The following is a 23,870-nucleotide window of genomic DNA, read 5'->3' as shown; positions in this document are numbered from 1 at the left end:
CAGGCCGAGGGAGGAGGGACTATGATAAAGAAGTTTGTGTTTCTGTGTTTAATAGTCAGTGTATGCTCTCAGGCTCCCATGACCCTCTCTCAGATGAAGTACTAGAGTTGTGCTGCCCATGAGAAGGTTAATAATGCCAATTTTAACACTCATAGGCTTTTAGTACTCACTCACAGGTTTGTATGACTCTTTCAGGTGACAAAAATAATCGACGTTAAGTGGAATAGAGAACTAGAGTTTCCCCAACCATGAGATAGTTATTTGGTACTGGTATTAACTCTCAGGCTCTTGTAACTCACAGCTGATATCAACTGGCATTTGCTGGAATAGGGGAGAGGGAGGGGAAGACCAAGAATGAGATGGAGGGATGGAAGAGAGAGGTATATGAGAGGGGGTGTAAAGTGGGGAGGATGGAGAGTGAGAGACGAACAAGGATAGTATGTGAGTGAAGTGGAGGTGGGAAGAGGGAGAGGGAGAGGGAGACCGAAGGTGTGATGAAGGGATGGAGTAGAGATGTATATGAGAGAGGGGGGTGTAAGTTGGGAGAAGGCAACGAAATGGCAGGGGACAGGGTAACATGGAGGCAATTTGGCTGTGGCCACCCCATACGGGCATAAGGCGACTGGCTATAGATGGATAGATAGATAGATTTTCTTTTTAATTCTTGACATCTACAGACATTTCTTTTCAGCTCAGGGGAGACTTTTCAGAATAGGGAAGTTAGATCCAGCCTTGATGTTTTTGAAGAGAGAACCTGTATTTTTTACACAGGAATGGTGTAGTGGTATGCTGCCTGGCTCTCACCTGAGAGTCCTGGGTTCGATTCTTGATGTTTTTGTTGTGGGCACAGATTCATTTCAGTTTGAACCCAGTGGACTGCGGGCTTAAGCAGCACCTTGCTCCTACAGTCCACCATCCATCTTTCATTGGACTGGAAGTGCAATAGATGCCCGATTTAACGAACTAAGTCAGCCAAACCTATTTCCGCTAAGTTGAGTTCCATAACCAAGGCACAATATGAAGGAAAATTTTCCAGTATTTTGAGATGCTTTCTGCTAAATCCTTGAAGGCATCCCAAAGTTAGTTAACTCTCAGTGCTAAATACAGCAGTCGGAACCCATAATTAATTCCCCCAGAAATGCATTATTGTGTACGGAATCTCCTTAATGGAATTATACTCATTTTATTGGAAGTCTTCCCATAATTAGGGCAAAAAATATCAGAAAAAATCATTCCTTTATCTCGGGCTTCCGCTCAATCGATGTTCGTTAAGTTGAGCATTGACTATAGTTGGAGAGATTGATTGAGATAGTTTGGCCATGTGAAGAGGATGGAGGATGACAGTTGGGTGTGGAAAATGAGAAGTGTGAATGTCGGGGGTAGGGTTGTGAGAGGCAGATTGAAAAAGACCTGGGATGAGGTGATAGAGTGTGACCTCAGGGATAAGGCACTGAGTAGGGAGGGGAGGAGAGGGGAGGGTGGAAAGAAAGGAGGGAGAGAAAAGAGGAGAGAAAGGAACAGGAATGAAAGAAGAGTAAAGAACATAGTGAAGGTGCATCTAACTTCCTGATTTTGGAAAGTTTCTGGTAAGCTGAATAAAATTGCCTGAAGCTGAGAATAAATTAAAAATTATACAATTGAAAATGAGAATAAATTTAAATAATACATGATCGGATTGAATTTATTTGTGTAGGAAATAATGTAATTTGAGTGGTGAAATTTGGAGATGGGAAGAAAGAAGATATATGATGATGATGATGATGATAATGAATGATGGCAATGATGATGATGAATGATGGCGATGATGAGGATGAGGAAGCGGATGACAATGACGACGACAGTGATGATGATGATGATAATAATGATAATGATGGTGATGAATGATGGCAGTGATGAGGATGATGATAATGAGAACTCAGAAGGAAATGAGAGAGTACTGGAGTGATAGGAAATTGAAGATGACAGAAGAAGAAGGAAAGATGTCAGAAGCATCATGAAGAAATGAAAAAAAAGAAATGAGAAAATGGAATGGAAGTTGAGGTGATAAATTTTGGTTTGAGAGATGAACTGAATGAGTTGATAAAAGAAATATCATAAGGATGCAAATGGAAATGGAGAAAGTATTTGAGTTTGTGGTGATGGAAATGAAGAAGGTGATGCAGAGGAGGAGAAAATGGTAGTGAGAAAGAAGTGGAAATGAGTAGTTTGAGTAATGATGTCAGGGTAACCAAAGAAATGCCTCTAGGGGTGAAGTGAGAATTGAGAAGGCACAGAAAATGTGTTTGAGTGATAGGGAAGTGAGGAGGGAAGTGATTAAATGGTTGAAAAAGGAATCTCTGAAGGACTAAAGTGGGAAATGAAAATGGGAGAAATGGAGTTCCCCCGAGCTAAGCCCTGTATTGGACTATATAGCCCCGCTAGGGTTACAGGAGGGAGCTACCCCTCCCGGCACGGCAGCCCGGGCGAGGCTCGAACTTGCAATCCCCCGATCACAAGTCCAGCGCGCTACCACTGTGCTACCGCGCCCCCCCAAAGTGGGAAATGAGGAAGAAATGGGGTGTGAATGATGAGGAAGTGAGGAAGATGATGTAGAAGAGAGGAAAATATGAGGACATGAAATAAGTGTGGTGATGATGATGATATGAAAGGTGGGAAAAAAAAGATGTTGATGATGATGATAGTTGTAGTGGTGATGTTGATGATGATGCTAGTGATGATAGTGATTTTATGCTTATCAGTCTTTAAAAGCTGGTGATAATCAGTGAGAGAGAGGGAGAGAGAGAGAGAAATTACTACGTATTGCCAAAACCAAATCGACCTTTTAGGTCTTCCACATTGGATTATTTCTCTTAAGATTTTTTGTGCCATTGGATTGAAAGAATTTAAATGATAAGGAACTGGAATATTTTTGTGCCAATTTTAAACATTATTCTTGTGGACTTACGATTGGCGACCAAATAGGGAGGCTGCCAGGGATCGAGCAGTGTGAAAAGCCGCCATTAGGTGACCAAGGCCAATGCATGCAAGCACATTGGTCTTTATGAATGATACAAACTTAGGAGGTTCTTGTTGGCATACTTGTCAGAGCAGCCATATTGGATTGATGGTTTTGCATAGGTTTCAATCCCCAAGAGGTGAATGGAGGTTTTTCAGTACAATTGAAGAGTTGACAGGAAGGATGGGACTGGAGTGTATTGGTGCTGTGCGGAGGAGGTGTACACTGAGATGGTTTGTTATGAGGAGGGGTAGATTGAAGTGGTTTGGGAGGAAAGATGGGACTGGAGTGTATTGGTGCTGTGATGCAGAGGGGTAGACTAAGCTGGTGTGGGCATGGAGAGGATGGAGGATCACAGTTGGGTGCGGAAGGTGAGAAGTGTTAATGTTGGGGATAGGGTTGTGAGACAGGCTGAAAAAGACCTGGGATGAGGTCATAGAGTGTGACATCAGGGATAAGGGACTGAACAGGGAGACTGCTAGAGATGAGTAGCATGGAGAGCCGCCATTAGGTGACAAAGGCCAACGCACACAAGCACATTGAAGTGTTTATAAATGATACGAAATAATAAACGACATGACAATGGTAGCGTAATCTCAGGACCCAATGCTGTAGAGTGAGGGATATTGTGGTCAGTTTTTTTTCCTTCTCTTACTTTTTTGTTCTTTTCTTTTTTTTCTCACTTCCATATTCCCTATCACTGCCCTACAAATGCCTACAACCGCCCTCTTTCTTTTTTGTCTCTCTTCCTTCCTCTCTCTCTCTCTTTCTTTTTTATTTTTCACTTCCATATTCCTTGTCACTGCCTTACATCTGTCTACAACTGTCCTTTTACTTTCTTGTCTCTCTCTCTCTCTCTCTCTCTCTCTCTCTCTCTCTCTCTCTCTCTCTCTCTCTCTCTCACATTCATATTTCTTGTCACTGTCCTACAAATGCCAACAGCTGCCCTCTTTTTTTCTTGTCTTTTTTTCTTTCTCTCTCTCTTTCTCTCATTTTTTTTTACTTCTGTATTTCTTGTCACTGCACTGCATCTGCCTAGAAATGTCCTTTTTCTTCCATGTCTTTCTCTCTCTCTTCCTTTTTTTTTTTTCACTTCCATATTTCTTGTCATGCCCTACATCTGCCTACAACTGTCTTTTTTCTTTCTTTCTTTTTCTTTCTTGTATTTCTTTCCTTCTTCTCTTTCTCCTCACTGCCTTACAAACTCCTACAACTGTCCTTGTTCTTCTCTTTCTTTCTTTCTTTTCCTAAGTCCATCAGAATACACATTACAATCAGTCACAATCAGGGTTACAATGGAGAGGATAGTAGGTGTGGTGCTGGCGTGGGGTGCCTTCATGGGGTGGCACCATGTAACCAGGTGACTCCACTGCCCGGCCATACAAACGCCCCTCAGCTCCCTCCCTATCCCACGAAAGGACAATGGTGGACTACGGTGGAAAGGCAGCCTGCAGTCCACTGGGTTTATGTTCAGATGAGACCAGAGTCAGAGTACAGTTACACCCAGACAGTACAGTTACACCCATCTCAGGACAATTTTAAGGGGAACTGTGGATGAGATGGATGGAGGGGGAGACTGAGGATGAGATGGAGTAGAGATGTACATGAGGGAGGGGGATGTAGAGGGAGAGACTAAATGAGTGTATGTGAGTGAAATGGAGACAGAGGATGGGATGGAGGGAAGGAGTAGATAGGTATATGAGAGAGGAGGGTGTAAGTTGGGGGGAGGGCAATGTTTGTGGGCGGGGACAGGGCGACATGGAGGCAATTTGTTTGTGGCCATCCCTTACAGGATTAAGGTGTCTGGCTATAGATAGATAGATAGATAAGTAGATAGTTTTGGAATGTAAAAGTTGTGCTGAAGGGTAGAATGATGCCACCAGGGGAAGTAGACTGATCATCTACTCTTATTTCTACCGTACGACATTAGCACAGCCTCGGAACCCTGCATCTGGATAGGGTAAAGCAGGTTGGGCTATAACTGTATTTTTTATATGTGCCAAACTCTCATAACTACCTACTAAATAATTTATCAGTTATTTTTCCAACATTTGAATACCTACTGCTTGTATAAAGAAATAAAACTCGTACTGATATATATATATATATATATATATATATATATATATATATATATATATATATATATATATATAGTTCTTATAAAAAAAATTGTACAGTGATATATAAGGTGTCTTTTGGAAAATTTTGAGGAGGAGGTGACCAGGGGTAAATTTGAGTGAAAAATGCTATATCATATGGGTCTGATTTTGAGTCATTTTGGAGATGGAATTACTTATATTCTTATGGGGGAAAATGCTCATCCTCAGAATAATGTTATCGTAATTATTAAATGCAATTACTAATATCCTTATGAGGGAAAATGGTCAGAATTAATCCCATAAGGCCTTCAATAACTAGGCCTGAAGTGGCTGAGAATTGGACCCATGTTAATATAGCATTTTCCAGTCAAAGTTTAGCCCTAGAAAAAAACCCGCTAACGTTTCTCAAAAAATCCAAGCGACACCTTCCATTCGTATATAAAAAGATAACATGATAAACTGCTATATCGTTCTTATAAAAAAAAATAGATAAAAATAGATATATATTTATTAGTAGATATGGTGTAGTGGAGGAGTGTACGAAATATATTGAAATTAATGTTAGTTTAGAGGAAAATAATTTAAATGTTTGTATGTGTTAGTATGTTAAAAATGAATGACATGTTTTCCAGGCTGTTTAAAAATGGCTGACTTATTTTCCAGTTTATTTTTTTTTTATCTCCTTGTGATTTTATTCAGCTTAATGGAGGCTTTTGAACCAGAGGATGCCTTCACGTGGTGGCACTGATGTCACTGGTTGTTGGAGCTGCCTGCTATTATACGAACATCCCTTAGCTTCCTCTATTATACGAACATCCCTTAGCTTCCTCCCTATCCCATGAAAGGATGATGGTGCCCCCAGTGAGGTGGTGCCCATACACACTGTATTTGTTGTAATGTACCTGTAGGATGGCCCCACAGTAGTTGCTTACCTGTGATTGATGAGTCTGCCCAGCCAAACAGATCAGGGTTAAGCAGCAACGACAACAACATCAACAACAACAACAACTACTACTGCTGCTACTACTACTACTACTACTACTACTACTACTATTACTTTCTACTTCCTACTACTATAACACTTCCTACAAGTAGGCTACTACTAGTACTACTACTACTACTGCTGCTGCTACTACTACTGTATTACTACTACTACTATTACCACTACTACAGTCCAAAATCCCTCCCCAGAGCTGAGTAAAATCATGTGGAGGTAGAGAGAATAAAACAAAAGTCACCAGACAGAAGGGGGTTAAGGGATAAAAGAGAGCTATTTTTCATTGAGTGTATAAATGTGTAAATAATTTCCCTGGATGTATTACGCATGTGTTTTCCAGTATCAGGATATTTTAAGGCTCCTGGGTGGCTTTATTTTTTATTTTTATTTATATATTAATTTTTTTTTTCAATGCCATAAAGGGAGCAAGCCTGTCACCTGCCCTTCAATGTACTAATCCTGCTTGACCACCCGGCTCCTTGACTGGGGTAGCAGGGGTTGTAGTGTGACTGTTTTTATTGTCATTTCTGTGCCAAAGATATCCAGCCGAATTCTGGTGAGCTCCCTTAACATCTTTACCTTTGTGATTCATTCTGCTTATTACACCCAAATCCTGGTGAGGTTCGGAGACTCCCTTAACATCATTACCTTAGCGATTTAGTCTGGTGTTAATGGTATTTCTACATGAGGGACTCTTACTGTCCTCCTCTTACTGTCCTCTTCTCTCCTTACTGTCCTCTCTTCTCTCCTCTCCTTACTGTCCTGTTCTCTCCATACTGTCCTTCTCTCCTCTCCTTACTGTCCTCTTCTCTCCATACTGTCCTCTTCTCTCCATACTGTCCTTCTCTCCTCTCCTTACTGTCCTCTTCTCTCCATACTGTCCTTCTCTCCTCTCCTTACTGTCCACTTCTCTCCATACTGTCCTTCTCTCCTCTCCTTACTGTCCACTTCTCTCCATACTGTCCTTCTCTCCTCTCCTTACTGTCCTCTTCTCTCCATACTGTCCTTCTCTCCTCTCCTTATTGTCCTCTTCTCTCCATACTGTCCTCTTCTCTCCATACTGTCCTTCTCTCCTCTCCTTACTGTCCTCTTCTCTCCATACTGTCCTTCTCTCCTCTCCTTACTGTCCACTTCTCTCCATACTGTCCTTCTCTCCTCTCCTTATTGTCCTCTTCTCTCCATACTGTCCTTCTCTCCTCTCCTTACTGTCCACTTCTCTCCATACTGTCCTTCTCTTCTCTCCATACTGTCCACTTCTCTCCATACTGTCCTTCTCTCCTCTCCTTACTGTCCACTTCTCTCCATACTGTCCTTCTCTCCTCTCCTTACTGTCCTCTTCTCTCCATACTGTCCTTCTCTCCTCTCCTTATTGTCCTCTTCTCTCCATACTGTCCTCTTCTCTCCATACTGTCCTTCTCTCCTCTCCTTACTGTCCTCTTCTCTCCATACTGTCCTTCTCTCCTCTCCTTACTGTCCACTTCTCTCCATACTGTCCTTCTCTCCTCTCCTTATTGTCCTCTTCTCTCCATACTGTCCTTCTCTCCTCTCCTTACTGTCCACTTCTCTCCATACTGTCCTTCTCTTCTCTCCATACTGTCCTCTTCTCTCCATACTGTCCTTCTCTTCTCTCCATACTGTCCTCTTCTCTCCATACTGTCCTCTTCTCTCCATACTGTCCTTCTCTTCTCTCCTTACTGTCCTCTTCTCTCCATACTGTCCTCTTCTCTCCATACTGTCCTTCTCTCCTCTCCTTACTGTCCTCTTCTCTCCATACTGTCCTCTTCTCTCCATACTGTCCTTCTCTCCTCTCCTTACTGTCCTCTTCTCTCCATACTGTCCTTCTCTCCTCTCCTTACTGTCCTCTTCTCTCCATACTGTCCTCTTCTCTCCATACTGTCCTTCTCTCCATACTGTCCTTCTCTCCTCTCCTTACTGTCCTCTTCTCTCCATACTGTCCTCTTCTCTCCTTACTGTCCTCTTCTCTCCATACTGTCCTCTTCTCTCCTTACTGTCCTTCTCTCCTCTCCTTACTGTCCTCTTCTCTCCATACTGTCCTCTTCTCTCCATACTGTCCTCTTCTCTCCATACTGTCCTTCTCTCCTCTCCTTACTGTCCTCTTCTCTCCATACTGTCCTCTTCTCTCCTTACTGTCCTCTTCTCTCCATACTGTCCTCTTCTCTCCATACTGTCCTTCTCTCCTCTCCTTACTGTCCTCTTCTCTCCATACTGTCCTCTTCTCTCCTTACTGTCCTCTTCTCTCCATACTGTCCTCTTCTCTCCTTACTGTCCTCTTCTCTCCTTACTGTCCTCTTCTCTCCATACTGTCCTCTTCTCTCCTTACTGTCCTTCTCTCCTCTCCTTACTGTCCTCTTCTCTCCTTACTGTCCTCTTCTCTCCATACTGTCCTCTTCTCTCCTTACTGTCCTCTTCTCTCCTTACTGTCCTCTTCTCTCCATACTGTCCTCTTCTCTCCTTACTGTCCTTCTCTCCTCTCCATACTGTCCTGTTCTCTCCTTACTGTCCTTCTCTCCTCTCCTTACTGTCCTCTTCTCTCCATACTGTCCTTCTCTCCTCTTCTCTCCATACTGTCCTCTTCTCTCCATACTGTCCTCTTCTCTCCTTACTGTCCTCTCTTCTCTCCTCTCCTTACTGTCCACTTCTCTCCATACTGTCCTTCTCTCCTCTCCTTACTGTCCTCTTCTCTCCATACTGTCCTCTTCTCTCCATACTGTCCTTCTCTCCTCTCCTTACTGTCCTCTTCTCTCCATACTGTCCTCTTCTCTCCTCTCCTTATTGTCCTCTTCTCTCCATACTGTCCTCTTCTCTCCATACTGTCCTCTTCTTTCCATACTGTCCTTCTCTCCTCTCCTTACTGTCCTCTTCTCTCCATACTGTCCTCTTCTTTCCATACTGTCCTTCTCTCCTCTCCTTACTGTCCTCTTCTCTCCATACTGTCCTCTTCTCTCCTCTCCTTACTGTCCTCTTCTCTCCATACTGTCCTCTTCTCTCCTCTCCTTACTGTCCTCTTCTCTCCATACTGTCCTCTTCTCTCCATACTGTCCTTCTCTCCTCTCCTTACTGTCCTCTTCTCTCCATACTGTCCTCTTCTCTCCTCTCCTTACTGTCCTCTTCTCTCCATACTGTCCTCTTCTCTCCTCTCCTTACTGTCCTCTTCTCTCCATACTGTCCTCTTCTCTCCTCTCCTTACTGTCCTCTTCTCTCCATACTGTCCTCTTCTCTTCTCTCCATACTGTCCTCTTCTCTTCTCTCCATACTGTCCTCTTCTCTCCATACTGTCCTCTTCTCTCCTCTCCATACTGTCCTCTTCTCTCCATACTGTCCTCTTCTCTCCTCTCCTTACTGTCCTCTTCTCTCCATACTGTCCTCTTCTCTCCATACTGTCCTCTTCTCTCCTCTCCTTACTTTCCTCTTCTCTCCATACTGTCCTTCTCTCCTCTCCTTACTGTCCACTTCTCTCCATACTGTCCTCTTCTCTCCTCTCCTTACTGTCCTCTTCTCTCCATGCTGTCCTCTTCTCTCCTCTCCTTACTGTCCTCTTCTCTCCATACTGTCCTCTCCTCTCCTTACTGTCCTCTTCTCTCCATACTGTTCTCTTCACTCCATACTGTCCTCTTCTCTCTATACTGTCCTCTTCTCTCCTCTCCTTACTGTTCTCTTCACTCCATACTGTTCTCTTCTCTCCTCTCCTTACTGTTCTCTTCACTCCATACTGTTCTCTTCTCTCCATACTGTCCTCTTCTCTCCTCTCCTTACTGTCCTCTTCTCTCCATACTGTCCTCTTCTCTCCTCTCCATACTGTCCTCTTCTCTCCTCTCCTTACTGTTCTCTTCTCTCCATACTGTCCTCTTCTCTCCTCTCCTTACTGTCCTCTTCTCTCTATACTGTCCTCTTCTCTCCTCTCCTTACTGTCCTCTTCTCTTCATACTGTCCTCTTCTCTCCTCTCCTTACTGTCCTCTTCTTTCTATATTGTCCTCTTCTCTCCATACTGTCCTCTTCTCTCCATACTGTCCTCTTCTCTCTATACTGTCCTCTTCTCTCCATACTGTCCTCTTCTCTCTATACTGTCCTCTTCTCTCCATACTGTCCTCTTCTCTCTATACTGTCCTCTTCTTTCCATACTGTCCTCTTCTCTCTATACTGTCCTCTTCTCTCCATACTGTCCTCTTCTCTCTATACTGTCCTCTTCTTTCCATACTGTCCTCTTCTCTCCTCTCCTTACTGTCCTCTTCTCTCTATACTGTCCTCTTCTCTCCATACTGTCCTCTTCTCTCTATACTGTCCTCTTCTCTCCATACTGTCCTCTTCTCTCCATACTGTCCTCTTCTTTCCATACTGTCCTCTTCTCTCCTCTCCATACTGTCCTCTTCTCTCCATCTTCTTTTTTACCTCTCTTTGATATTTCCTTGTTTCCTATGGCAATTATTTTTCCTTCCTAATTCTTCACTGTTCATTCCACTGCCTGTTATATCATGCCACCACGTGAAGGCATCCTTAAAAAACAAGCTATAGAGGATGTAATAGGCCAATCGAGTCACAAAGGAGAATATTTTACGGTCTGCATTTTCGAAAGCTCCCAAACACCTCTTCCATAGCGATTTATTTTTGGATATGTCTGGTTAATATCAGTTTGTGTGTTATTTATGCAGAGAATGTTAGTGTTTAGGTAGTTTAGATCACACACACACACACACACACACACACACACACACACACACACACCGAAGAGGACAGTAAGGAGTAATAAGCAAAATAAATCGCAAAGGAAAAGGTTTTAGGGAATCTTCTAAGTAAAATTAATCGCCAAGGAATAGGTGTCAGGGAGTTTTTTAAGCAAAATAAATTACTAAGGGAAAGGTGTTAGGGAGTCTTCTAAGCAAAATAAATCAAGGGAAGGGTGTTGGGGATTAATAAGCAAAATAAATTGCCAGGGAAAAGGTGTTAGGGAGTGTTCTAAACCATACAGAATTTTTGCTGCTGTACCTAGATAAAGGGGAACTTCCTTGCCCTGTTATTATTATTATTATTATTATTATTATTATTATTATTATTATTGAACCTTCCTCTATTCTTAACTGTGAAATGAGGTTGGGTGATGATGATGATGATGATGATTACTGTATTGTTATTATTGTTTTTAATATTACCATTATTATTATTATTATTATTATTATTATTATTATTATTATTATTATTATTATTATTCTATCATGGTCTTTTTACCTGTCTTGGCAGTTGGCACTACCTCACCCCCACCCTTGGATGATGATGATGATGATGATGGTTATGTTATTACTACCAGTAGTAGTAGTTGTTCTTGTAGTAGTAGTAGTAGTAGTAGCAGTAGTAGCATTATTATTATTTTTATTATTATTATTATTATTATTATTATTATTATGGGCAGGAAGTTCCCCGTTTAATAATATATATTCCTTGGTGGCTTATAGTCGAATAATTTTCATCTGATACAACTGGACAAGTGTTATACCTGGAGTCCTAAATTATGGTGACGTGAAATCGAGTGAGTCTCCTTGGTTACTAGTCAAATCAGCCCTCCCATCTGACTACACCTGGCCATCAACTGAGCTGAAAGGAGTTGGGGGTCTTTCATGAAGAATGAGTCTCCTTGGTTACTAGTCAAATCAACCCTTTAATCTGACTACACCTGGCCATCAACTGAGCTGAAAGGAGTTAGGGATCTTTCATGAATGAGTCTCCTTGGTTACTAGTCAAATCAGGTCACAGGAACATATCACTTGAAATTAAATCGAGCATATATATATATATATATATATATATATATATATATATATATATATATATATATATATATATATATATATATATTTTTTGTAATGCCACCAGGCACGAGAGACTGGTCACCTACCCTTAAATGTACTGGCCTGAGGTATGCCTAGTCTCGGCACCCTACGCTGATGTACAGATGTATAAAAAATATATATATAATTTATGTACTGTTATGAATTTCAATACCTTTGTTACCTTCTGCATAATAGGGTGGTGGTCTGGTGGTGGTGAGAATGTAAGAGAAAGAGCAGAAGTCCTAGTGATTGACGAAGAGGGAGGCTTTAGGAGTGGCAGAGGATGTGTGGATCAAATATTTGCAGTGAGACAGATAGTGGAGAACGCTTGTGAGAAGGACAATAATGTGTTTATGGCATTTTTAGATCTGGAAAAGCATATGACAGAGTAGGCAGAGAAGGATTGCGGAAGGTTTTGCGCATGTACAGTGTAGATGGTAAGCTGCTTGGTGCCGTCAAGAGTTTTTATGATGGTAGTGAAGCATGTGTAAGGGTAAATGGGTTCATGATCAGTGTAGGCGTCCGACAAGGTTGCGTGACATCCCCATGGATGGTGAGAAAAGTAAAAACATGTGTAATGGAGAATGGGAAGGCGTTAGTAATGAATGGTGATGGATGGAACATCTCAAATTTGATGTATGCTGATGATGCAGTGCTACTTGCAAATACTGGACAAGAACTTGGTAGACTAGTGCATAGTTTTGTAGATGTCTGTGAGTGTCGTGCCTTGAGAGTAACTGTAGAAAAGTGTAGAAGTGATGGTTATTGAGAGATAAGGGGACTCCCAGTGTGATGTTACAGTGAATGAAAAACTGGAATTGGTGAGAGAGTTCAGATACTTCGGTATAGCAATAGAAAAGAGAGGAAAATGTGCAGAAGATGTGGAAAGTTGAGTGACACATGGAAGGAAAGTAATTGGTACTGTGAAGGCCTTGATAAGAAACAGAGGCTTGAGTGTTGCAGCTGCACGAGGCTTATATGAAGGAGTGTTAGTGCTAACTTTATCATACGGATGTGAGGCAGTGGTGTGGCATGAAAATGAAAAGAGTAACAGCAGTGGAGATGGGACTGCTAAGGAATGTATGTAGAGTACAGAGAGTGGATAGGATGTGGAATAATGTGATAACGTGAAAGATGCGGAGTGAGGAAGTCTGTTGACACTAGGATTGAAGAGAGTATACTGAGATGGTATGGTCATGTGGAGAGAATGGATGACCATAAAGTGGTGAAAAAGGTATATCTGGGCGAATTTGAAGGAGGGAGGAGGTGAGGTAGGCCAAGGAGAAGTTGGAGGGATGTGGTGGATGAGTGTGTGAGGGAGAGGTATGGAAGTTGGTGAGGCTAGGGGACTGACAAGAGATTGAGCTGGATGGATGAATTTTGTGCTGAGAACCTTAGGCTATAACGAGGGATTTGGCACCACTTTTTAACGTGACAGCGTTTGGATTGGCCCTAGCAGATAGGTATATGTGAAGCTACAGAATGTGGTGAAAGTCCCCCTCACCCCACCTGCTGGAGCCAGGATTTCGAGGGCTTGAGTGATGAGTGAAAGGAAATGTGGCCCATTGAAATGGGCAAACTTTGGCTGTCTGGATGTTGCTACTCCTCACCCTGCCCTGGGGTGAGAAAGGAGGTCCGGATGATGAATGATGATGATGATGTGCTGTTCGAGATGACTGGTTTAAGAGTGTGATTGTAAATGAGTATAAGGGAAAGGTGATGCCCTGGAAAGAGGAAATAATGGAGGCATAAAGACTTTGGATCAGATAATGAAGTGAATGGAGAGAGTCCCGGAAAATGTAACGGAAAGAGTGAATACTGATGATATGTACTGTAGTTTGGGTTTATGCCAGGCAAAGGGGACCACTGATGCCATATTCATCATTCGACAGCTTAAGGAAAAATACATAGGATTTAAGAGGGAGTTGAATTTTGGTTTTTATTTGGAGAAGGCCTTTGACAGATCCCCCTGGGAGATGGTGAAGTGGCCAGTGGGAAAGGTAGAGATCAAGGACTGGCTGGTTAGCGTGGTTATGGCAATGCATATGTGATAGTGAACGGGATTTGTGTGGTGAGCTTCCAGTGAATGTTGGCATGCATGAGGAAGGGTGTGTAAAACGAATTCTTTTTAGGGGACACAAGAGAGAATTTCAACCAATCGGGAGGAAGAAGACGCGGCAGGAGATGGAAATATGGTCAGACATTGTGTGATGTCGATACCGAGGATTAAAACCACAGTCCAGTAGAATATGCCAACCAGGGGCGTATGTATCGTTTTGTGTGTGTGTGTGTGTGTGTGTGTGTGTTTTAATGCAAAGAATGGCAGAGTTTGAAGGATTTTTACAGTCCAGTAGTAGTGTACGGTGTAATAAGGAAAATAAATCTCTAAGGAGGAGCTGCTAGGGAGTTGTAGAATGAGTTTTTATCTGTAATTTTTATCAGAGTGTTCCATTAAGCTGTATGTATTGCTTATCAGACTTAACATGGCTGAGATCTTATATTTGCTGCTTATTTCTCATATCGTTATTACAGGCAGAAGATGACGATAACACGGCTCTGCATATCTTCAACAGCACTTTTTCGTGACTAGCATCATATTCTAATGTCAGGCTCTTGTTACAGCTCAGCATTCAAGATGGAGAGATGGCAATTTTAGGCCAAGTTAAAGTGTAGTTCTATATCCATTCCATATCACCTTTTCGTGACTATGCCGGTCTTCCTCTAACACGGTTCAGATTTCCATCCTTGTGTAGGTCATTTTACTCATTTCACGTAGCCCAGTGCCAGGAAATGACAATGGTATGGCTCTACATCATTTACATAGCACTTCTTCGTGACTAGCATCATATTTTGGTGTTAATCTATTGTTACAACTCAGCATTCAAGATGGAGAGATGGTAATTTTAGGTCCATTTGGGGAAAAGAGAGTATTGTTCTATGTTCTAGTGTTAATGTATCCTTACAGCTCAGCATTTAAGGTGAGGAGATGGCAATATTAGGCAAATTGAAAGTGAATAGAGTATGGTAAACATCTAAGTATAATTTCTGACTTTGCTACAGTCCTTGATGCTTCCTCTACGACGGTTTTCTCTTATGCACTCACGCTCCTAAGACCCAAGCCCAGCTGAATAAAATCGTCTGGAGTCTAATAAAAAAGTACTAGAGTTGTCACGATCATTGGAGGGTTAATATTTACAGCATGAACGCTCTCAGACACTTATAAATAGCTCACAGGTGGATAATAGCCTCTTGTATTAGCTAGAATAAAATTACTAGAGTTACCCTGAAGATGAGAGGGCCTCCGTGCCCTCTAGTGGGTGTAAAAGTAGTTGGGTAAAGTTTCACAAGAGTTTCTGGGCTGAACAAGCATGGCATTCCATTGGTCAGTCAGTGGTACTCGGACGATAAGAGGGTGAGGCTGCGTCGGCTCCGTCTCCTGCTGTAAGTGTTAAATTTTACTGTTTTGGGGTTAAATTTCGCTGTTTTTGCCATTAAGATGATTCAGATAGGACACAGAGGTATCTTGCTGCCAACCAGGAAGTGTCATAGGTCAAATAGATTCAACAGATGAGGGCAATAGACGTCGTTTTGCTGGTTAGGGGGTAGTGATGGTGTGTAGGCTTCTCCTCTTGCTGCAGGTGTTGGGTTTTGCTGTTTTTGCCATTAAGGTGACTAAACTAGGACACGGGGATATCTTACGGTCAGCCAGGAAGCGTTGTAGGCCAAAGAAATTGTAGAAAATAAGGGAAATGGATGTAATTTTAATAGTCGTGTATCGTCACCTATATATATAGCCCTAATTGTCTAGATATCTATAGCTAGACGCCTTAAACCTGTATGGGGTGACCATAAACAAATCGCCTCCATGTCGCCCTGCACACTGCCATTTCGCTACCCTCCCCCATCTTACACCCTCTCTCTCGTATACCTCCCAACTCCATCCCTCCATCCCATCCCCTTCACTATACTCATTTTACTCTAACTTGGCCTAAAATTGCAATTTCTTCATCTCGAATGCTGAGTTGTAACAATAGAATATTATGCTAGTCACGAAAAAGTGCTGTTTCAAAGACGCAACTGCGACACGTGAAAAGCTGCAAATGGACGAAAATTTGGGCCAAGTTAAGGTGAAAGGAGTAGAGTACAGAATGCTCCTTGATAACATAAAAGTTTCCGGATTAAAAAGAACTAGAAAAAATCATCATCATCATCATCTATCTACTGCTACTATCTACTGCCAGACGCCTTAGTCATCATCATCGTCATCATCATCGTCATCGTCATCGTCATCGTCATCATCATCATCGTCATCATCATCATCATCATCATCATCATCATCATCATCATCATCGTCATCATCATCGTCATCATCATCGTCATCGTCATCGTCATCGTCATCATCATCATCATCATCATCATCGTCATCGTCATCGTCATCGTCATCATCATCATCAAAATCACCACTACCACCACCACCGCCACCACAACCAATATCATCATCATCATCATCATCATTATCATTACTAAATTTTTTCATACCTTCACTCTTACAAACATGCGTACAGTTTGAGTTACACACTGGTATTCGCACACAGTAAATACGCACACAGTAAGTACGAACACACTGAGAACGCACACTAACGCACACATTGAATACGCACACACTGAATGCGCGCGCACTGAACACGCACACAATAAACACACACAATAAACAGACACACACACACACACACACACACACACACACACACACACACACACACACACACACACTGAACACGCACACACTGAACACGCACACAATAAACACGCACACAATAAACACGCACACACTGAACACGTACACACTGAACACGTACACACAGAACACGTACACACTGAACACGTACACACTGAACACGCACAATTTGACTAAGTACACACTGAACACACAATTTGACTACGTACACAGCACGTACACACTGATGCACGCACACACCTATGCACGCACACGCTGCGGCATGTATGCACTAAACATACGCACACGGAGCAGGCACACACTAATGCACGCACGTATTCATTCACGCAAACACTGATACAAGCACTGATCAGAGCACGCACGCACACTAATATAGGCACACACTGATACACACAGGCACTGATACACACAGGCACTGATACACACAGGCACTGATACACACAGGCGCTGATACACACAGGCGCTGATACACACAGGCACTGATACACACAGGCACTGATACACACAGGCACTGATACACACAGACACTGATACACACAGACACTGATACACACAGACACTGATACACACAGACACTGATACACACAGGCACTGATACACACAGGCACTGATACACACAGGCACTGATACACACAGGCACTGATACACACAGACACTGATACACACAGGCACTGATACACACAGGCACTGATACACACAGACACTGATACACACAGACACTGATACACACAGGCACTGATACACACAGGCACTGATACACACAGGCACTGATACACACAGGCACTGATACACGCATACTCAGATACGAGCACAGATACACGCACACAATTATGCACACACACCACACAGGTTCACGCACATACTGATACACACACACACACACACACACACACACACACACACACACACACAGCCACTAAACAGGTGGTGGGTCATATTTAACTGACGTGTCGGAGTGTGGAGATAGATAGGAGAGAGAGAGAGAGAGAGAGAGAGAGAGAGAGAGAGAGAGAGAGAGAGAGAGAAAGCGGGGATGGAGGAGGGGCATGAGGTAAGTCAGGCAGGGAGGAGGAGGGTAGACTGTTGTTCTTGTTCCTCCTCCAAACTTCCCTATTCGTCAACGCGATAGGATGGCCGGGGATACTGTAGAGATGGAAGGCAAAAGTGGCAGGAGATAAATTATATAAAATGGTGATCCCTGAACCTCACCTGTATCGAATCGTTCGTGTCGTATCTTTATAAAGGATCTAACATGCTTGCATGCGTCGTCGGCCTTGGTCACATAATGGCGGCTCTCCACACTGCACAATCTTTTGCAGCCTCCCTATTCACTCCCTTATCCCTGAAGTCACACACTATGACCTCGTCCCAGGCCTTTTCCGGTCTGCCTCTCGCAGCCCAACTTCCGACGTTCACACCTCTCTCTCCTCACCCAGTTGTCATCCTCCATCCTCTCTACATGTCCTAACCATCTCAATGTATCCCTCCTCATCACAACAATACACTTTTGCCCAATCCCTTCTCTTAATTCATCAATAGTAAACCTAGCCTCCTCCCAAACCCAGGCCTAGCATTTAAGTAAGAAGTACACGTCCATCTAATCATTGTTATTTCTGTACGAAATGTGTTGACTACGTAATCCTTGGTTAGGTAAAGATTCGTTTATTCCCCTGAACCAGAGTGACATCATTCTTATTTTATTCTTATTGTTATCAAGCCATTTTATTCAGCTTACGAGCAGCCTCTCGTACTAAAGATTTTATTAGTACTGTATCTGACTCCTTCAGTTTGAAAAGTGTACCCTATGCTGAATAAAATCATCAGGCTGTTGCAAGAATAAAATGAACGACGTTTCCTGGCTGAATGGGTTAACACTAACATGATCATTTGCCCCGACATTATCCGATTTATTCACCATCTCGATGACTGACTTTTTTTTTTTTTTTTTTATGTGTCCAACTCTGGGTAAAGGCTTCAGGGCCTATATCTTGGGGGCAGTAGCCTATCCCAAGGCCCAGTAGTCCTCCAACACCTCCACATGTCACCACTTCGGCGCTAACACCCAACGTCCATATTGAGTACATGCTAGGGCTGTCTCATACAGGACTGGTGTATTGGTATTAGCGGGGGTATTTTTACGACATGTCGGCGGGTCATCTGGTAGATCAGGACAGTCTGCTTTTTTTAGAAATTCAAATCCTAAACTGTCCCCTGCCCCAGCCAGGATTCGAACCTGGGTCCATCAGGACTGCAAGCCGCCTCTCTACCGATTCAGCCACCGCCTCCTGACAGATTTTGGTAGTCATGGTCGGTGACAGGATGGGGCTTTGACCATAATGGCTTTCAGGTTGGCTCTCATGACTGTACCGTTCACATATTTGCATAAAGATTGTGATTTACACCCTTCCTTGATCAGGGCATGCGATCTGACGTCGAGCGTTGTGTGAACTACGGGGGGAGGGGGGTGAAGATTGTCTGTACCCTCACCCTCCCAAGAAATTACTTAGAAATAATACGTGTACTCTATTGGATGACGTGGATGTGGACGTATTATAACTACATATTTACACGGCACAGCAATTCCACTATGACATCAGCTGTTGACAATGCTGGTGCTCTTGGGTCTAAAGAAACTATTTTTTCGGTGACAATCCCTACTAAGAAATAAGTTCATTATTCACACACCCGTCCGGCAAGGGAGATACAATAATCCTGGTTAACAGCTGTTTATTTCAGAGGTGCCCTGAGGTTTATGAAAAGTCCCAAACACTCCTTGCCAATTAACAGCCGATGGAAAATATGTTAAATACCATTGTTAAATTTCCCAACATTTACAAACAACCACACTGATATATTTCCAGAGGTGGATTTTTGTGTTTTGGCGTCGTAGCAGTGGCTAATTGTACACACCATCTCTAAACTGTCACCTTCTCTATGCCCGCCACTCCACTCCCCCTTCCCTACCCCCTCACCTCTTCCCTACCGCCTCACCTCTTCCCTCGACCCCCCCGCCTCTTCCCTATCCCGTCACCTCTTCCCTACCCCCTCACCTCTCATCTCTTCCCTACCCCGTCACCTCTTCCCTACCCCCTCATCTCTTCCCTACCCCCACACCTCTTCCCTACCCCCTCACCTCTTCCCTACCCCCACACCTCTTTCCTACCCCCCACCTCTTCCCTACCCCCTCACCTCTTCCCTATCCCCTCACCTCTTCCTTCTACTCCCCCTCCCATCTCCCTGCTACCAGTCAAACCTCCCCTACCCTCACACCTCTGCTCTCCACCTCTCAGGTTGAATTTTTCCATTGACACGAAGAAAGAAGAGGATTTTCGCACGACCAAGCAGGCAGAGGATATTTACACGGCCAGGCAAGCAAAGGATATTTACACCGACACGACAGACGACAGGAGTGGGAAATAATAGCTTTCTCCCCAAGTAAAAGGTATTGGAACCATTTTTAAACTTTTTGAAATTTGAAATATTTTTTTCTGAGCTGTTCTCACATCGTACACTTAGTCATGCATTTTGTTTATTGTTAAAAGAGTTATTTTCACACACACACACACACACACACACACACACACACACACACACACACACACACACACACACACACACACGCACACGCACACACACACACGCACGCACACGCACGCACACGCACACGCACACGCACACGCACACGCACACGCACGCACACTCACCTCTGTCTCTCTCTCTCTCTCTCTCTCTCTCTCTCTCTCTCTCTTACACACACACACATACACACACACACCGCTCGCTGGTGCAGTGGTAACGTTCCCGCTTGCCAACTGGTGGACGGGAGTTCGCGCCTCGCTCAGGTTGCGAAAAGTTTCACTGACGAAGTGGGTGGTTACTGTCCCCCTTGAGCAAGGGGACGGGTGTGTGCGTGTGTGAAGGTCACAGCCTTGCCCTTAGATCGGACTATATGAGCTCTCAGCTCCCTTCCGGGAGGGTAAAAGCTGACGATCACGACCATCAAGTGATCCTGACCGACCGGTGAATTACACACACACACACACAAGCACACGCACACGCACACGCACAAACACACACACACACACACACACACACACACAAGGGCATGCACACGCGCAAGCGCACGCACATGCGTACGCGCACACTCTCTCTCTCTCTCTCTCTCTCTCTCTCTCTCTCTCTCACACACACACACACACACACACACACACACACACACGCAAAGATAAATTTTGCACGAGAGCACTGATAGCTATGTGATGGTGGTGATCGGTGTTGGTGGTGGTGGTGTGTGGTTGATGGTGGTGGTAGTACGTGGTGGAGGTGGTGGTGATAGTGTTATGCTTGTGGTGGTATGGTGACGGAGTGTTGTTTTGATGGAATGTGGTTGTGGTGGTGGTGGTAGTGTGGGTGTGGTGGATATAGTATGGTTGTGAAGATCCTAAACTCCTAAAGGCAGGAAGGATGTGTGGAATGGGAAGGAATTGGATGACAAGTTGGGGTTAGAAGACATTGACGTAAGTTTGCAATATAATGTTGGTGTTATGGAAAATAAATCTCTCAGGGAAATGCGCTACGAAGCCTCCTATGCCACCCAGAATACGGGACATAGGCTCAGCAGTAGCATATAGTGCGTACTTTGGCCTAATTGATATTTGCTCCACAGAAAACGATGGAAACGCCGGAGGACGAGATGTCAACCCTGGCCAGCGAGATGGCAACTGCAGGAGAGGGGGAAGGCGAAGCTGCAGCCCCAGAAGACGAGATGGCAGCCTCAGAAGACAAGGTTGCAACCTCAGAAGACAAGATGGCAACCTCAGAAGGCATGGCAACCTCAGAAGGCATGGCAACCTCAGAAGACGAGATGGCAACCTCAGACGACATGGCAACCTCAGAAGACATGGCAACCTCAGAAGAAGGGGTGGCACCTACGGAAGAAATGGCAGCTGTAGACGACGAGATGGCCGCTCGAGAACATGGCAAGCCCTGCAGAGGAACTGGTGCAGCGTGTGTTGTAGCTTGTACTGATAGGTGATGTGGTAGGGAGGGTAGCAGCAGCTGTGGCGGCACCTGTATTGCGTTACTCTGGTAGGCATTGCATTCCTTAGGCACCTTTGATGTTCCTGTATTTCCCCAGGCGATGCAGAGACGGCTGCAAGGGAGAGACGAGACGGCCGAGAGACCAGGGGAGACCGGAGAGCCTGCAGGGAGATCGGGGCGCCGGACAGGACAGGTGAAAGGTTGTATTTTTCTTTGTATTTTCCTTTAGGGTGTGATTGTGTGTGCGTGATTTGTGTGTGTGTGTGTGTGTGTGTGTGTGTGTGTGTGTGTGTGTGTGTGTGTGTGTGTGTGTGTGTGTGTGTGTGTGTGTGTGTGTTTAGTTCCCAGCATACTAGGCTGGGTGTGGCAGGTAGGTGGGTCTGGGGAGGGAGGTGGGGTGGGGGGAGGCGGGAAAGGGGGACTTCCTTCCACTTCCATCTTCCTCTCCGTCTGTCCTGTCTGCCTGTCCTCAGCGCAGCCGAACGTGCTGGGATGGTGTGTCTGTCTGTTAGTGTCTGTCTGCTTTAGTGCTTCTTTCTCTTCCCCACCTTTACTTTTTTATGCGCTTTTTCTTTTTCTGTCGTTCTAGAGTGAGCGTGATGGAGAGAGGGTAGAGGGGCGAGTAGGAGCGAGGGAGCGAGTTGGAGATAGACATAGGACCTACTACATAATATTAATTGCTAAAGGTATCTTGCCCGTATTTAACTGATATACTTTGATAATACTTGAAACATTTGCTCTAGTCCAATACTTTTGTGATATACTTTGAGATACTTTAATATATAAAATCTTCTGCCAGAGTAACCTAACAGCTGCTGCCATTGCTACTTGTATACTTTGTAAATGTATTGTAATTGTAAACTCTTGTAAAACACTAAAGATAATAAAAGAATCAGTTGTATATCAACTTTACTTTGCCCTTTATGGTATTACAAATGACTAAAATACAATATCACAGAAAAAGTAAAGTATGCAAAGAAAGCCTACAATGCTATACTCTAGTTGTCAAAGACATGGAACAGAGTACACAGTAGACTCCAGCACAAGTTAACTTGCTGCTATAAACTCTTGGGTATAAAAACCCACAATTCAACTTGGACTTTATACCAGTTCCACCATCTCGAAAAATCCTAAGTCCAAAAAGCACTCCAATTTGGACTTAGGATTTTTCGAGTGACTGGATCTGGTATAAGTCTTAAGGGCACCAAAACCCTTACTTCGGACTTAGACTTTATACCCACCAGAGAAGTGGGTATAAAGTCTAGGGATATAAAAGCCCTACTTCAACTTAGAAACTGCCTTCCCCGTATCACATGGTATAGTAACACCTCCATCTACCCCACACGACTTATTCTTTACCTTTTTGTTGTCTCTGTCCTCTTCTTCATCACTCGCTTCCCTCTCGCTGCCGCGTATCATCCTCTTTCTCTTCTCTGTTGTACTGATGACCTCCGTAAACCCGGTATCCATATCTATTTCTTCCTCGTTGTCACCCAAGGGGGCCTCCCTTCCCTCGTTCATGGCCATGGCACTAGCCATTTCAGGGCACGTTGGTTTTGTAGTGCATCCGATCAGTTTCAACTCAGTTGTTAAATTACTGTGTGATGAAGCGCTCTGGGAAGCACGTCTGCCTGCCGCGGAGGTCAAGGACAGAATGAAGAGGGTGTATGTAGGTGAAGTGGAGGGAGGGAGAGGGAGGGGTAGACCGAGGATGAGGTGGAGGGATGGAGTTGAGAGGTATATTTGGGGGGGGGTGAGTTGGGGGGAGGGTAGTCAAATGGTGGGTGACAGAGCGACTTGGAGGCGTTTTGTCTGCGGCCACTCTTTGCGGGATTAGGGCGTCGGGCTATAGATAGATAGATAGATCTATCGGTGGATAAATCAATAATTATATGGTGTCACGGTAGGGTCAGGCTCCATATTACCTCACCCTTACCAGCTTACTTCGGCATTTGTCAGGTTAATATACATAATACATTCACTGTTATGTCCATCCATCTCTCTCATTCTCCTCATCTCACCCTGTTTACTCCCCTCTCATCATCATCATCATCATCATCATCATCATCATATTTCCCAGTTCTGTATTATATAACCATCTTTTTTTTTTTTTTTTTTTTTTTTTTTACATACTACATAAATGTAAGATGTGTTGTA

The 23,870-nt window shown here is 43.8% G+C and overlaps 1 protein-coding gene across 1 annotated transcript in view; it reads left to right on the top strand.

Moving 5' to 3' along the window:
• The window catches only part of LOC145398742 (uncharacterized), a 113,052-nt gene that overhangs the window by 12,129 nt on the left and 77,053 nt on the right, over positions 1 to 23,870 (top strand).

Source organism: Coenobita brevimanus, chromosome 46 (genome assembly GCF_032717465.1).
Source record: "Coenobita brevimanus isolate Jiangsu-jjx chromosome 46, ASM3271746v2, whole genome shotgun sequence".
NCBI classification, from domain to species: Eukaryota; Metazoa; Arthropoda; class Malacostraca; order Decapoda; family Coenobitidae; genus Coenobita; species Coenobita brevimanus.
Note: the sequence above shows the minus strand (reverse complement) of the source record. Positions and strands in the feature narration are given on the sequence as shown.